Source organism: Coenobita brevimanus, chromosome 101 (genome assembly GCF_032717465.1).
Source record: "Coenobita brevimanus isolate Jiangsu-jjx chromosome 101, ASM3271746v2, whole genome shotgun sequence".
Taxonomy (NCBI): Eukaryota; Metazoa; Arthropoda; class Malacostraca; order Decapoda; family Coenobitidae; genus Coenobita; species Coenobita brevimanus.
Window position 1 is genome coordinate 49,021,630 of NC_137054.1, and position 16,856 is coordinate 49,038,485.

A 16,856-nucleotide genomic window follows, 5' to 3' on the forward strand; every position below is an offset into this window, starting at 1 on the left:
GGGTCAGCTGTCCATTGGCCGCGCATTAGGGGTTAACAAGCCCACAGTCTCATGGATAATGGTGTGTGTGTGTGTATTTACCTAGTTGTGATATACTGGAAATGAGCTACGCTTGTGGGGTCCCGTCTCTCTTTCTCATTAAGTCAGATTTTGCATTGAACTCATTGAAGTTTTTAGACTGGACGATCTCTTTGTCCAGGTTGTTCCGGTCTGTGCATCTATATGGAAAGCTGTATTTCTTGATATCCTTCAAACAACTTTGCTTTTTGTTTCATTCCATGTCCTCTTGTTACTCTCCCATCCCATACAAACAGATCATTTTTATCAATTTTATCTAGTCCCATCATGGCCCTGAACACTGCAGTCATGTAGCTCCCCTCTCTCTTTTCTTCTAGGGAAGTAGATGCAGCTTTTCCAGCCTCTCTCTGTAATACAGATCTGCCAGGCTGGGAACCATCTTGGTTGCTGTTCTTTGTATTCTCTCGATCTTATTCATATCTTTCTTGTTGTGTGGGGACCACACTACTGCCACATATTCCAACCTGGGGCAGATCATGGCCACTGTCAATTTTTTAATTTCCTCATCTGTGTAATGGAATGCCACTCGTATGTTAGTCAAGAGATTGTACGTCTCTCTAACTATCTTGTTAATGTGTTTTTCTGGTGACAAACTGTCCTGGACCAGCACTCCCAAATCTTTCTTTTCTCACACCTTTTTGATTGGTTCATTACCCATCATATAATTCAGTGATGGCCCATTTCCAATATTTTACATTTTTTTGCATTGAATTTCATTTCCCACATCTGGTTCCAATCATAGATCTTATTCAGGTCTTCCTGCAGCATTTTACAGTCTTCCTCGACTTCTGTTCTACTCAAGTTCTTTGCAGCATCAGCAGACAGACTTGCATAACTGTTCACTCCATCTACCACATCATTTACGTAAATCAGGAACATTACTGGCGCTAACACCAAGCCCTGTGGTACTCCACTTGTTACTTCCCTTCATCTGGACATCTTGTCCTTTATTACTGTCCTCATTTGTCTGTCTCTCAAGAAGTGTCTCATCCACTCCAGGAGGTTTCCCTTTATCCTCCTGTGTGTTCCAATTTCCATATTAGTTGCATGTGGGGTACCTTGTCAAAGGCTTTCTCCAAATCTAAATACACACAATCCACCCAGCTGTTTCTCTCCTGTAGCATGTCAGTCACTCTTGAGTAAAAGCTCAACAAGTTGGAAACACATGACCTTCCACTTCTGAATACAAACTGGCTTTCAGCCAAGATGTTCATCTCCTCCAGATATTTTATCCATCTGTCTTTCAGGATTCTCTCGCACAATTTTGCGACTACACTGGTCTGGGACACTGGTCTATCATTCAGGGGCTCTTTCTTGTTTCCTTCCTTATAAATTGGTACCACATTGACCCTCTTCCATTCCCGAGGCACTTTTCCTTCTTCCTGAGAACATCGTCATCATCTTCATCAACCAATTCTACATTGCCCCATGAGGAGCGTAGGAGCCTGGGGCTAGGCAAGTTGGTCCTGACATTTAACCCGCCGCGTGCCAGTGCCATTTTAAAATGGTCTAACAAAAATCTGCGGTCAGTGCCAGTGCCGTTTTACAACGGTTTATAATTAAAACATTCACTGTGATCAAATTTTTCAAGATTTGCTGGTAAAATTTGGCAGGCATGTATGTTAACTGTTTCTCTATCATGCCTATGGCAGTCAAAGCCATACACCCACTCACTCCCCTCCCCTCACACTCGCTCTGCCCCACTCTACCTGTGTGCCTCACCCAGTGCTGTACATAGGGAAGGCATGTTGTAAATATTTTCACGTAAGTGAAGGGACTATACATAGTGAAATCAAGTTGTAACTATTTTCTTGTAAGTGTAAGAACTGTGCATAGTGATGTCAAGCTGTAAACACCTTCTTGTAAGTGCCAGGACTGTTCATAGTGAAGTCAGGTTGTACCTATCTTCAAGTACTGTAAGTGTAAGACAGTGCATTGACTTTGAGACAGACATGCAAATTGTGACAAATGTTGAAGTAATAAGTAATCAGAAAAGTGTACTGAACATTGCTATACTTCCCAACATAAATATCTGAGTCTACCTTACATAGAAAACGGCTTTCTCTTACATGTGTGGCGAGTGTGAGAGAACTGGAATACCTGTATACAAGTATGCAGGACTCAATAAAACCCATTTCTGACATTTGGTGAGTATTTTAATGGTGAAATTTGTTGTTTTCACATCAAAATCTATTAGTTTAGCCCATAAAAAAAAAAGGTAAAAAAATGGCTGGGGTGGGGGTGACCAATAGGGCTAAAAATAGCTGGCACGCAGCAGGTTAAGATGAGAGTGACCAGCCTCGCTCATCCCTGAGTGCCATTACGTGAGCAGTGAACCCCAACCATCCCTTGGATGTAAACCTTCACTGGCTCAATCCAATTGGAGCGCCGTAATTACCCACTTAACTACCAGACACCAAAATTTGGTTATATGGTTACCACTCAGCATAACAAATGGTTTCCTGGTGTACAGGAAACCATTTGGCTTGTCACTCAGTGTAGAGTTACCCACAGGCAGAGGGAAGAGGAAAGAATGAAGGAAAGACAGAAGAGGGGGTGTAAAGTCACCCGCAAGTAGGACAAGGAAAGAATGAAGGAAAGAAAGACAGAAGAGGATGGAAAGAAAGAAGGATGGAAGAGAGGAAAGGGCAGTCACCCGAGAGCAGCACTACATCAAGTGAGTGGATGGTGAGAGAACACACAATTAAATTGTGAATCTTATCTGGCAGTTGTTCTCTGCATTCTTTCAGTACCCAAGTAGAGATTCTATCTGGTCCTGCGACTTTCCTTACATCTTGAGTTTCCAGTAATTTATACACTTCCTGCACTTCCACTTTTATATCTTTTATCATTACATTTCTGGTCACACCCTCCCCCTCCACAAAATATCTTTCTTTAGTGAAAACCAATTGGAAACATTTGTTCGTTCTTTCAGCTTGCATTGCCGCATCTTTGTAGACCTCTCCTTCTACTTTCAGTTGGGTGATTCCTTCATTTTGTTTCAGTTTGCCATTGACAAATCTTTAAAACAATTTGGGTTCTTCCTTACATTTGTCAGTTATATCTTTTTCAAAGTTCCTCTCTTCCTCTCTACATATTCTTGTATGTTCATTTCTAGTTCTTTTTTATTCTTCCTTTGATTTATTATTACTTCTCTTTCTCCATTTGTTCCATGCCATGTCCCTTTCTGTTTTTGTTATCATGCACCTTCTGTTAAACCAATCCTTCTTCCTGTTTTCTTTCCCACTTACTCTTGGAACATATTTCTCCACTCCCTAATTATAGAGGTCTAGAAAGATATCCCACTTCCTCTGCATCTCTCTTGTTTCTCTGAATTTTCTCCAGTCTGCATTTTTAAAAAATTTCCTCAGTCTTGTAAAGTTTGCTTTCCCATAGCTGTATCTTCCCTGCTTATAAAGCTCATCTCTTGACACCACGTTCCCTTTTATCAGCTGGAACTCATTGACCACATGATCACATTTTCCTATAGGACACTGATAATTCAAATTTTCAGCTACATCAGGTTCTTTTGTTAGTAGTAAATCTTTTCTTGCTGACATGTCATCTCCTTGGAATTCTCTCTCTTCTTTGACCCATTGGGTCATTACATTATTCATTGCAATACAGGCATACCCCGGTTTAATGATTTAATTGGTTAGGTAAAACCCCATCGTTAGGTGGGATATCATATATTGGGGTACTTTTAACATGTATTTCAATGTGGACCGTTTACCAGCCTTGGGTTTCCCCCAAAACCAAGTCCAAAACCCACCCAGATGAGCCCAAAAAACAGGTTTAAAGGCAATCTAAATGGCCTAACAGCTGTCAAGGAAGCAAACCTGTAAATAACTCACTGAAAGCAACAAATAAAACCTGAAAATCATAAGGAATAGGTTAGAGAATATCAAACACCTCTCATCGCTTACTTCTTGTAAGTCCATGTCCAGTCCTGGTTATCATCTTTGCTATCCCCCCTCATGGTTAGGGGACATGTGGTGCTCCCCAACACTCAGTCCTCCTCCTCAAAGCCCTCAAACGCTCTCTCCAGGGGAGGGTCAGAGGGGGTTGGCAATGGGGTGCGATGTGATGACTCAGGCGGAGGCAGTGGAGTGCAATGCGATGACTCAGGCGGAGGCAATGGGGTGTGATGCGCTGGCTTAAGTGGTGTCGATGAGATGCGATGCGATGGCTCTGGGGGTGGCAATGGAATGCGATGTGACCATAGAGGAGGTGGTGTGGGAGACAGCTGCGATGTCCGGTGAGGTGGCAAGGGAGACCGTTGTGATGAATGATGAGGTAGCGATGGAGTCAGTTGTGGTGGCTCTCGTCATGGCAAGGGTGACAGAGACAGTGGCTGAAGTGGTGTGGGAGATGGAGGGTGGGACGAGGAAGGCAGTGATGGAGTGGCAGAGTACTTTAATGGAGACACAGGAGACGGCGATTGGCTGGAGGTTAGGTCCAGCACAACGGACCAAGCACGTCCTCGGCGGGAGGTGTCCCTCGGTGTTTCTGTGCTGGTTGCAGGTTGGGATGATACTCTGCTGGTTGAAGGCTGGGGAGATGCTCTGCTCGTTGAGGGCTGGAGAGATCCTGTACAACTTGCTGGCCTAGTGGGGGCCTGCTTAACCCCTTAAACGCGGATCGTCGCATTTGCGACGGTCGGCCCAAAGGACATAACGGCGGATCGTCGCGTTTGCGATTTGAGTAAATTTTGAATAACCGCGGGCAAGCAGGCTCCAGCTGGTATTGTCTATCAGTACCACCACCCTCTAGCTACAACTAGCATACTTTACCTTTGTACTACTGACCTCAGTTGTTGCCAAATATCGCGTTTTCCCCCCATCCCCCCCCCCCCACCACCACGGCCCGGCCAGCCTGGATGTGATACATGGCAGCGCTCTGAGCACTCAGAACTGTAAATCTGCGCTCTCCTCTCACAAGCAGTTTATGCTACTAGGAAACGCTTGTTTCCCCAGTTGTAACACTAGCTTTTTTTCTCACGGTTTGCCCCTGTTTAGCGTCAGTTTACTGCAGGCTTTCAAAGTGAGATTATGGCGAGTTCTAGCTCTTCCCAGTCAGTGCAAGCAGCCGACAGGAACAAGAATAAAGTGGCGAACGTAAGGCAGAATTAAAAGCGCGCCGTGGTGATCTTTTAGGAAGTAATATGATTGAAAATAATGTAGTATACATGTTTTTAGCTGTGAAAATGGAAATGTTTGTTGAGTGACGGGAAGACCGCCGCCACATTGCATGTCGGCCGTACGCTCTGTTGAGTTTAGCCTTATTTTCAGTGCTTATTGTACTAATACGGATTCCTAACTACCTTTACGTTGTAGTATAAAGTTTACTGTGACAGAATGAGGCTGTGGTAGAGGGGAAACCGGGTTGCTGGAGGTGTGAAAGTGAAGATTTGGTTACCCAACTTTGCAAGTCTCCACAAGTCCTTGGGTAGTCCACGAAGGGTCAACACCTGTCTCTGGAGAAAGCTGAATGTAAGTACTATCTGCCATACCAAGTATAATGTTCTAGGATTAATCTCTGATTTTTGGCGAATATTTTCCTACAGGTACTTAGACCGCGTTACAACCCCGCCACTCGGGGGGGAACGACTACACAGCCGCGTTTAAGGGGTTAAAGGAGGCCATGATCGTTGTCTGCCTGGCCACCCTCTTCTCCTCCAGCATCATTCTGTACACTTTCATACTCTCCTTGAGCCGATTAGCTGTGTCCCTACTTCTTCCTGGGAGGGAGTTGTGTGTTTTCATAAAGTCTATAATCTCGTCCAGCTTAGTTAGCATCTCCTTCAGGATCTTGATGTTGAGAGCTTGGACCTCAGGCACAACCTCCTCCTCCTCCTCTGCCTCCTGGTGCGGCCACTTGAGGAGCTCCTTATTTCTGAGCTCCTCCTTGTGGCTTTCGAGAGCCTCCTGCACATCATCCTCGTCGACCTCCCCGAAGCCCGCCTTGTGCGACAATGCAACAATGTCCTGCCACACATGCTGGACAGTCGGAGGTTGCATGCCCTTGGGGAAACCAGTGAAGAAGCGCACACACTCTGGCCACAGCTTCCGCCACGCACCATTCATCGTCGCCTGGCTCACTCCTTCCCATGCGTCTGTTACATTCACCAGGGCATGACGTATGTTGTACCCTCTCCAGAACTGCTGTACAGTTGTTCTGTTGTTACTGTAGCATGCCCTTACCAACTGCTTCATCGTGCGGCAGAGGTAGTAGGCCTTCAAGGCAGTGATCACCCCTTGGTCCATTGGCAGCAACAAAGATGTGGTTTTGGGTGGTAGGAACACCACCTCAATATTGCTGGCCCATTCCTTCATTGCAGGTGGGCGACTAGGTGCATTATCCACCACCAGGAGAAATCTGTTCGCCAGATTTTCGCAAGACGCATACCTCTTCAGCACACAAGAGAGATACGAGTGAAACTGTGATGAACAGATATCTGAAGTCAACCAAGCCTTCTTGTTCGACTTCCAGATAACCCCAAGGTTCTCCTTAATATACCCCACCAGAGCCCTGGGGTTTTCCGAGTGGTAGACTAGGAGTGGCTTCAATTTGAGGTCGCCCTCGATGTTGTCCCCCAGCAGCAGTGTCAGCAGGTCCTTCGAAGGCTTGAATCCTGCCATAGACCTTTCCTCTGTTGCAAGATATGTCTTGGAGGACATTCTCTTTCAAAAGAACCCAGTCTTGTCAAATTAACACCTGCTTCACACTATAGGCACCCTCCACGATGATGCGTTTCAGCTCATCAGGAAACGCTGCCGCCTCACTGTACATCTTCACATGGTGGAGATTTGCCCGCCTTTTAAACTGGTCAAACCACCCATGGCTAGCCTTAAAGGTCCCACTTTCATCAAGCCCACTCCTTACCTTGAGCTTGTCCCAGAGCGAGAGAGCGTTAGTGCAAATAATAGCCTGGCTCGTGGGTGCCTTGCGTCGGTTCTGATCTTCGACCCACGTGTGGAGCATCCGCTTCAGCTCCCCCATCGCAGGCTCTTGCTGACTTGTGATACGGGAGACAGATAAGGTTGCAACCTCCCCAGCAGCAGCCTTAACCCTGAAACAGGACACCTAGTTGTGCCTATACACCATTAGGACACCTGGGTCTCACAGACCCACCAAATAGAAAAAATTAAAAAAAATACTTGTGTTTTATTTACTGAATCTTTGACCAATCTACAACCTTTTTGGTTCAATTTACTATGCAATAATGAACATACAATTAAAATTAACATTTAAAGCATTTTTGGCAAACTTTTGAAAGAAATCTGTACCGCTTCTGTTTACATGGACCCCATAAGAAAAGAAACGACACAGTGATGCTCACACTGCTGTCAAAGCTAGTGGCATGAAGGGTCTTCGTGGTGTGGAGAGGGCAATTCACAGGGTGAAAAAATTTGCATCACACAACAGTAAATTTCAGCCCCCCTTATCCAGGACACCTGGGTCTCACAGACCCGACCACGATTTTAGTGTGTTATACACCAAAACAGAAGGAGACCTGGAAAACCACACAGCCACCTTCAGCATGGGCATCCAAACTTGGGAAGCTATTGGGAAGGACAGGGGTCCTTGGCATATAGTAGTTGCTGAACCAGTAAGTGGCAAAAAGTGGCCGGGTCTCACAGACCCAGGTGTACTGTTTAAGGGTTGGCCTCCTTCTTGATGATGGTGGGGAGAGTTGACTGGGCCAGGTGGAGAGCCGAAGCGATAGAGCACCTCGCACCTTCACCTTTGTTGAGCTGCTTAAGGATGTCCAATTTCACCTCTAGTGACACAGTCTTTCGGACCCGTTTCGCGGGAACATCACCAGCACCACCATTAGCAGGACGCTTACCACCACAATTAGGGCCTCCACTAGCATCATCACTAGCCCCACCACGTGCAGCTCCTTTACCAGACATTATCTCACTTATTTGGGCCCAAAAACAATGTTTCATTCCACACATGTTTAGTATCACTGCTCTACTCATGGCACTGCTCAAACACAGTTACAATGCGCTATGATAGCAACTTGCGTAATGTTGGTGGTGCAATACGATACGTGGTGGGCGAGCGTAAGGGAGATCCTCACTCTGAGATGGCTGGTAAGAGGCGAGTGATATGGGTGAGCGCGGGGTGAATGATGGGTATGGGGCCTGCATGAGTGTTTCTGTGCATCTTGGCAGGCGGGCAGGCTCAGCTGGCCGCAGGAACGCGCTCGATTCAAAATTTCGGCCCGACGTCTGCGGGCACGACATCAGAGTGCCCATCGTTAAACCAGGGCTCACCCATTGGGTATCGGGGCCTGGTGCAATTTGTACCCCCATCACTAAGCCGAGGTATCGCATCTAGGGGTATCGCATATCAGGACATTACTGTATTTAACAATTTAGTGCCCCATGAATCTTCACTGCTTCCCGAGTCCCATTCCTCCCAGTTCACCTCTTTACAATTAAAATCCTCATCAGAATTATGTTGTTGCTTTTCTCAATCGCTTTCTTTAGATAGCTAACCATGTCTGACATCATCTCCTGGTGTTCATCGTCCTTTCATTCCCTTGTCTTAGGGGGAACGTATACCACTGTGATGACTCTCTTGCCATTCTCTCCAGTTTCTAGTTTCATATTTATCGCTTCAGCCTTATCGTATCCCAGTTCCACATTTCCACATTGATATTGTTCTTCGCTGCTATCATCATTCCTCATCCCGTTTTTTCTTCTCTGTCTCTTCTCCACAGTTTGTATTTGCCATCTCCCATATGGATATCAATATCCTCTCTTAATTTGGTCTATATAAAGCACATAATATCTGGTTCATGTACCTTTAAGTAATCGTTGATTTCTAACCTCGCCGATATTAGACCGTCAGCATTAGTATATGCCACTTTCCAACTTTTTTTTTTGCTGTTCTTTATTCCATCTTCTCTCCCTCTCTCCAACGTTACCACTTCCTCAATTTCTGATCCATAACTCTCCAATAGAATATTGTGTTCTCTTCCTCTGTTCTCTGTTCGTTTTTTGCCATTGCTTCCTTTACTAGCTTCCTTATCTTAGCTCTTTCTTCCTCATTTGCATCTCTCCTTATCCAAACATTCTTGAGCTCTTCCTTTTTTGATAATTTCCATGTTCTGTTGATAATTTCATTTACCATTGCCTGAGACTTAAACTTTAAGTGACCCCACCCCTCCCTCCTTGTACTTTCCTAGTCTAAACACTTCCTTAATTTCCTCTTGAGCTTCTTTGTTACCCTCCATAACTACTGATACTATCTCTCTTGTCTTATTCTGTTCTTCTTTTTTCCTTTCTGACTTTACCATCTTTCGTTTTTCTTTTAGTCTTGAAATTATCATGCATTTTTTCTTGTCTGCTACATCCCTGACTCAAGATTCTCTACTTCTTAGAACCCTAACCATTTCTTTTTCCACCTTTTCCCAGCTTTGTTGCTCTGTAATCTCTTTCAAATTTATATTTCCTTCTTCCTGAATTTTCTTCCGTGTGTGTGTGTGTGTGTGTGTGTGTGTGTGTGTGTGTGTGTGTGTGTGTGTGTGTGTCCCTTCCTCTGGAACCCTGTTAATCCAGAAAATGTTGATGTGAACTGACTTTCCCCTATTTAGTTTGGATTGACTGGGTTTTGCAATATGAGTGAGAAAACTTTAGTTGGCTCATCATGAATCACACGTGTGCAATATGACCATTACCCTAGCAGGTTGATGTTTGAATAATTGTTTTAAAAACATGGGTAGTTGTAAAATCCAGCACCCTTAATGGTGTGTCTCGTTTCGTTTTTCGTTTTTAAAGGCTCCAACATGCTTGCATGTGTCGGCCTTGGTCACCTAATGGCGACTCTCCACGCTGCACGATCCATTGCAGCCTCCCTGTTCAGTCCCTTAATCCTGAGGTCACACTTAATGACCTTGTCCCATGTCTTTCTCGGTCTACCCCTCACAACCCCACCCCCAATATTAACACTTCTCACCTTCCTCACCCAATTATCATCCCCCATCCTCTCCACATGTCCAAACCACCTCAATCTACCTCTCCTCATCACAACACCAATACACTCCAGTCCCATCCTACCTCTCAACTCTTCCATTGTAAACCCAGCTCCTCCAGGCCTTGGACGCAGGGACGCACTGCACATCCACCTAATCATTGTCATTTCTGTACGTCTGAGCCGGCGAATGTCTTCCTCCTTCACTGCCCAGGTCTCACTGCCATACAGCATTACACTCCTAATACACGCTGCATACAAAGACCCCTTAGCACGTAGGGAGAGCCCCCTCATTGTCAGGAGAGGCAAGAGCTCCCTGAACTTCTTCCAACCACTTCTCACCCTAGCCACAGAGCTAGCTCCAGCCCCACCTCCAGCACACAACATGTCTCCTAAATAACAAAACTCTTCCACACACTCAAGAGATTCACCAGCAAGTTCAATCCTTTCACATCTGATGATCTCCACCTGCTCACCCTGGCACGCCGTACACATAAAATCAGCATTATCTCGCAGTCTACCTCTGATACCACTACATCTCTTATGCACCCATTTATCACACACACCGCACAAGATGGAATTACTTCCCACGCCCTTGTGGCAAACTGCACATGGCCACTCTCCCTTGTCTTTGACAGTACCGCCACCAACCCTAGATATCATCACTTTTGTTTTATCTGCATTTACCCTTAAACCCTTTTGCCCCATACCATCTCTCCACTTCCTAAACCTTTCCTCCGCCTCCCCCTCACTCTCTGCAATCAACACCAAATCATCAGCATACAACAACTCCCATGGGAGTCCGTTTCTAAAGTCACGTGAAAGGGCTTCAAGTACCATGATAAACAACATGGGACTCAAGACTGACCCCTGATGCACACCAACATTCACGGAAAACTCATCACTCAAATCTCCATTCATTCTCACCTGGGTGTGAGCACCCACATACATGGCCATAACCACCCTAACCAGCCACTCCTCCAAGCCAAGCTTTCTCATTGCCCACTTCACCACCTCTCTAGGGACTCTGTCAAAGTCCTTTTCCAAATCAACAAAAACAAAATAAAGATCCCTTCTCCTACCAATATATTTTTCCTGAAGCTGTCGAACAATGAACATGGCATCAGTGGTCCCCCTACCTGGCATAAACCCAAACTGCATCTCATCAATATTCACTCTTTCTCTAATCATACCTTCTAAAACTCTCTCCATTACCTTCATTATCTGATCTAAAAGCTTTATACCTCTATAATTTCCTCTTTCCAGGGCATCACCCTTCCCTTTATACACATTTACAATTACACTCTTCAGCCAATCATCTGGGACAACACACTCATAAATAATCCTATTTATCAGGTCAGTGACTAAACTCACCCCTATATCGCCTGAGGCCTTCAACATTTCGGCAGTCAACCCAGACACACCTGCTGCCTTCCCCACCCTCATCCTGCCTATTGCCTCACTCACAGAAGCAGTATCAATCAAAGGCCATGGGCCAGACACTGGATCTGCTGGCTCCAAACCTTCCCTGTCCCAGTCAAACTCCTCATTCAACAACCGGTTATAATGCTCTCTCCATGCATCTTTAATATCCTCACTGTTCACCACTACCCTTCCTTCATCATTCTTCACACACTGCTCACCTATGATATCCCGATTATCCCTCTTCACCTGACCTGCCACCCTAAATATATTTTTCCTTTCCCCATGATTTAGGTTATCAAGTAATTGTCTCTGTGACTCAGACTTTGCCCTGTATACCTCTCTCCTAGCCCTATGCTTGGCAGCCAAATATTCCTCTTTGCTACACCCTTCTTCCATTCCCGGAAAAGCCTTCTTTTCTCCTTAATTGCAGCTTCTACACCCTCATCCCACCACCAAGTTACTTTATGTCTTGGTGGTCCTCTTGTCCAGCCGCATGTTGCATCAGTAACTCTCAAGAAATTGTTCTTGAGGGCTCTGTACTGTTCATTAACGCCTCTGTCTACAGCTCCCTGTTCAGCCACCACTCTCCTCAACTCGCTATAGAAGGCATCCCTTACTACTTGGTTTTTCAGCTTCCATATTTTCCTCCTAGGTACATAAGTCCTCTTTTTCATCACTTGTTCTTTAAGCACCATATCACAGATCAATAGTTTGTGCTGCTGCACACACTCCTCACTTCCTAAAACTTTAACATCCCTCACTAACCTCCTATCGGCCCTCCTAACCAGAAAATAATCTATCTGACTGTATATATTTTTCACTAACCTCATGAGGATAGTGAGGATTCTATGAAAGATTTATTTTGGCTACTGTTTGAGTTCTCTTCAGCTGAGGGAAGCACTCTTCAGACAGTTATGGCTGATTTTGTTGGTTATCATCCAGGGAATTATGAATGATTGATGTAGAATTTGAATACTACTGTACGTGCAGATTATGCAGTACAGGTATTGCCACTTGATTCCTTCTGTTACTCGATTACATTTGTTCAAGAAAAGTAGCTCCAAATAGATTATTAAATATTTCACAGTTAGAGGTGCCCCCTCTCATTCGTTTAATTTCATTTCGTTTTTAAAGGCTCCAACATGGTTGCATGCATCAGCCTTGATCACCTAATGGTGATCCATGCTGCTCGATCTCGGGCATCCTCCATGTTCAGTCTCCTATCCCTAAGGTCACTTTCTTATGACCTCTTCTCAGGTCTTTTTCAGTTTGCCTCTCGCGGCCCTACCCCCAGTGTTCCCACTTTTTGCACCCAGTTTCATCCCCCATCCATTCCGCATGCCTAAACACCAGTACACTCCAGTCCCGTCCTTCCTCTTAACTCTTCCATTGGAAACCTAGCCCCTCGGTCTCGCATTCAAGGATGCACTGCATGCCCACCCAGTCATTGTCATTTCTGTATGTTTGAGCCTGCAAATATCCTCTTCCTTTACTGTCCAGGTCTCACTACCATATAGCATTACACTCCTGATACATGCTGCATAAAAAGATCCCTTAGCATGGAAGGAGAGCCATCTCAGTGTCAGGAAAGGCAACCGCTCCCTGAACTTCTTCCAATCACTCTTCGCTCTAGCCACAGCCTCCAGCACATGTCTCTCAAATAACAAAACTCTTCCACACACTCGAGAGACTCGCCACATGATCAGTCCTTTCACACCCAACAGTCTCCACATGCTCTCCCTGACACACTACACACATGAAATCAGCATTGTCACGCAGTCTACCTTTAATACCACTACACATCTCTTATGCACTCCCTTATTGCAAACACTGCACATGATGGAATTACTTCCCACACCCATGTGGCAAACTGCACCTGACCTCTCTCCCTCTTCTTTGACAATACAGTAATCCCTCGCTATCCGATGCACTCTGTATACGATATTTCGCGTATACGATCGATTATCTTTAGTACTCTTGGCCCTCTGTACGATTGCTCTGGCTCACACTTACGATTGCACGAGTGCGGTCAGTCCAGCTTTCCTCAGCGCAAGTCGATAGGCATTTGTTTGGAATTGCGATCACCGTGCCAAGGATGATGGTGCAGCCACCCATCAAAGCCAGCTTGGGCTACAAGCAGCGAATTGGGCTACTTTTGGAAGCCCTGCACTACTAAATTTTTAATTTAGCTACTTGCAGCTTTTTGGGCTACTTTAAAAGTAAGTTGGGCTAACTTGGGCTACGAATGAGACGAAAGTCAAAGGTTTATTAGTGATTATGTATCATTTAAAATATAGCCTAATATAATTACCTTTTGAAGACACAAAAAGATAATGAATTATAATTTATCATGTCATCCCTCTTTAAATTTCTCGCACTCTTGCATTAATCCCTGATTGGCTATTTAATTCAAAATGAACGTGTGATTACCACCCCAGTCAGTCGTGTTTTCTTCATCCACGACTCGTGGATGCTGAAGCAGACCTTGATAATCTTCAGCTGCGAAGACATGGTCGTGGAGACTTACATTTAAATATGTACTTATAATGAGGTGCAAGAAAACACTTTCCTTTAGTTCCTAAAATACTTTCCAACAGTAAGAGTTATGTTTTGTGAAGAAGAAAACAGCTTAGTTCTGCGAATATAAAGAATGACATAATTTAAAGAAAAGAGAAGTAAATTTAGTTAATGCAGTAAGGAGTTCTGTGTTAATTAACTTTAGGCTTACTGTATATCACTTTGAACAACCTTACAGGAGCATTAATGGAGCAGCATTCAACTGGTAAGTTGTGCACAATTAAATTATTTGCGTCTGTATGTATATACTCGCGAAGAGAGAGAAAGAGAGGTACTGTAGATATATTGATAGATATGTATATATACTGTACATAATTATGTTGGGCTACTTTATACCTAAATTCACTACTTCTGAGGCCTGTTACCACTACTTTTGGTCACAAAAATCTGGCAACCTTGGCTCAGCCTAGTCTTTCCCATGCCCCCGTTTGATTCACTAGCTTTGTATTCCTGTGCATTAGCGACTTGATTTTCACTATTATTTCTTGCCTAATCTCAAGTATATGTTCCGTGATGTCTTCCAAGCGGCCTGCAAACTCTAGTGCCTCTGATCCCAAGCCTAAGATAGCCAGGAATAGCTTAAATTTGGAGTCTAAGCTCAACATCATTAGGCGTCATGAGGAAGGCGAAGGGGTAAATTCCATTGCTCATGCTCTTGGTCTGGCCCAGTCTACGGTATCAACAGTGATTAAGAATGCTGCCAACGTTAAGAAGGCTGGTGAAACGAGCTTGTCAAACCTTCCGTCGATTGTTTAGTGTTTTGGATGAAGAGGGAGTGAGGAGCGAGTGCTTACGGTGCCGGGACGAGTTTGTGTGACACGTAAGTTTTATAAGTCAGTGTTTATGAAAATGTTTCAGATTCTAAATTGGACATGTGTTTTTCATTGCTTTGTGATTGTTATTAAAGTAGAGCACATAAAACATCTTTTATTTATAGCCTCCCTTGTCAAACTTTCTGTTGATTGTTTAGTGTTTTGGGTGAAGAGGGAGTGAGGAACGAGTGTTTATGATGCCGGGACGAGTTTGTGTGACACGTAAGTACAGCACATAAAACATCTTTTATTTATAAAATATGTGGTTCAGTATAGTTTAAGGGCACATAAATATGAGTCTAGGAACGCATGCCTATTTTTCCCATTAAACCATAAGTTCAGTATACGATTGCTCAATTTACGATTGCCTAGTCAGGAACGTAACCCAATCGGATAGCGAGGGAGACCTGTACTGCCACCAACCCTACGCACCATCATGATTGTTGTATCTGCATGTACTCTCTAGTCCTTGTGCCCCACATCATATCTCCTCTTTCTGAATCTTTCCTCTTCCTCCCTTTCATTCTCTGCAATCAACACCAAATCATCAGCATACAACATCTCCCATGGGAGTCCATTTCTGAAGTCATGTGAGAGGTCTGCAAGCACCATGATAGACAAGAGGCTTAAGACTGACCCCTGATGCACACCAGCATTCACAGAAAACACTTCACTCAAAAATCCATTTACTCTCACCTGGATGCATGCACCCACATGCTTGCTGTTCAGAAAGCATCCAACCTTAGCCTCATGTAAAAAAAAAAAAAAAAAAATAAAGAAAAATAAAAATAAAAATAACTTGTTGAACTAGGACACTTAATCCCTCTCTAAGTAGGCCCCTCTGACTTGACACATGTAGCCCAGCATTCTTTCCACAGTTAGAAACATTTTTCAAAGTCAGTTTTCGGTATCTCCTGCAGTACTTCATCGCATTCGTCATGATCTCCTCACTCAGATGAATGTTGCTCAAAACTTTCTGGAGTGTGCAAATCTCAATCCAGACTTTCTGAAGACTGTTATCAGTGGAGATGAGACTTGGGTGTACAGGTACGACCTAGAAACCAAAGCAGTACAGGTATGACCTAGAAACCAAAGCAGTCTCACAGTGGAAGCATGCAGGGTCGCCTCGGCCAAAAAAGGAATGACAGGTCCGCAACAAAATGAAATACTCTGGTACGTTGACAGTTTTTTCAACTACTGTGGTATTGTGCATCACAAATATGCACCCAGAGGTCACTGTCAACAAACATTACCACCTCCACATTATCCGTCGCAGTTTGCCGTAAGAGACGAGACCTTTGGAAAGCGGCAAGTTGGAAGCTGCACCATGACTATGCCCCTGCTCATTCTTCTCAACTGATTCAGGAATTTTTGGCAAAGCACAACATCCCACAGGTGCAGCAGGCTTCCTACTCACCAGTCTCCGTGCGACTCTTGGTTATTCTCCAAGCAAAGAACTCCTCTTAAGGGTTCACGATTTGAAACCAGAGAAGAGATCATGATGAATGCGACAAAGCACCTGCAGGAGATACCAATAACTGACTTTGAAGAATGTTCCAGGCAGTGGAAAGGCTGGGCTACATGTGTGAAGTCAGAAGGGGCCTACCTTGAGGGGGATTAGTGTCCTAGCTCAGCAGGTTAGCTATTTATTTCTTTAGAACCTAAAGTCAGATACTTTCTGAACAGTCCTTGTTCTTGTACTTAGTCTTAACCACTCTTACCAGCCACTTCTTGATCCCAAGCTTTCTCATTGTCCACTGCACCACCTATCTAGGGACTCTTTCAAAGGCCTTCTCCAAGTCAATAATAAAGTACTAATCCCTTTTCTTTCCTATACATTTTTCCTGAAGCAGTTGAATAATGAATGTGGCATCAGTTGTCCCTTTGCCTGGCTTTAACCCAAACTGCATCTCAAGTACATTTACTCTTTCTAATTATACCTTCTAGAACACTTTCCATTACTGTACCTTCATTATC

General features: G+C 44.4%; 1 protein-coding gene across 1 annotated transcript in view; it reads left to right on the forward strand.

Annotated features, from left to right (window-relative positions):
• Window positions 1-16,856, forward strand: part of LOC145415139 (proteasome subunit beta type-5-like) — a 140,772-nt gene that overhangs the window by 89,298 nt on the left and 34,618 nt on the right. The gene's annotated exons all lie outside the window — the stretch shown is intronic.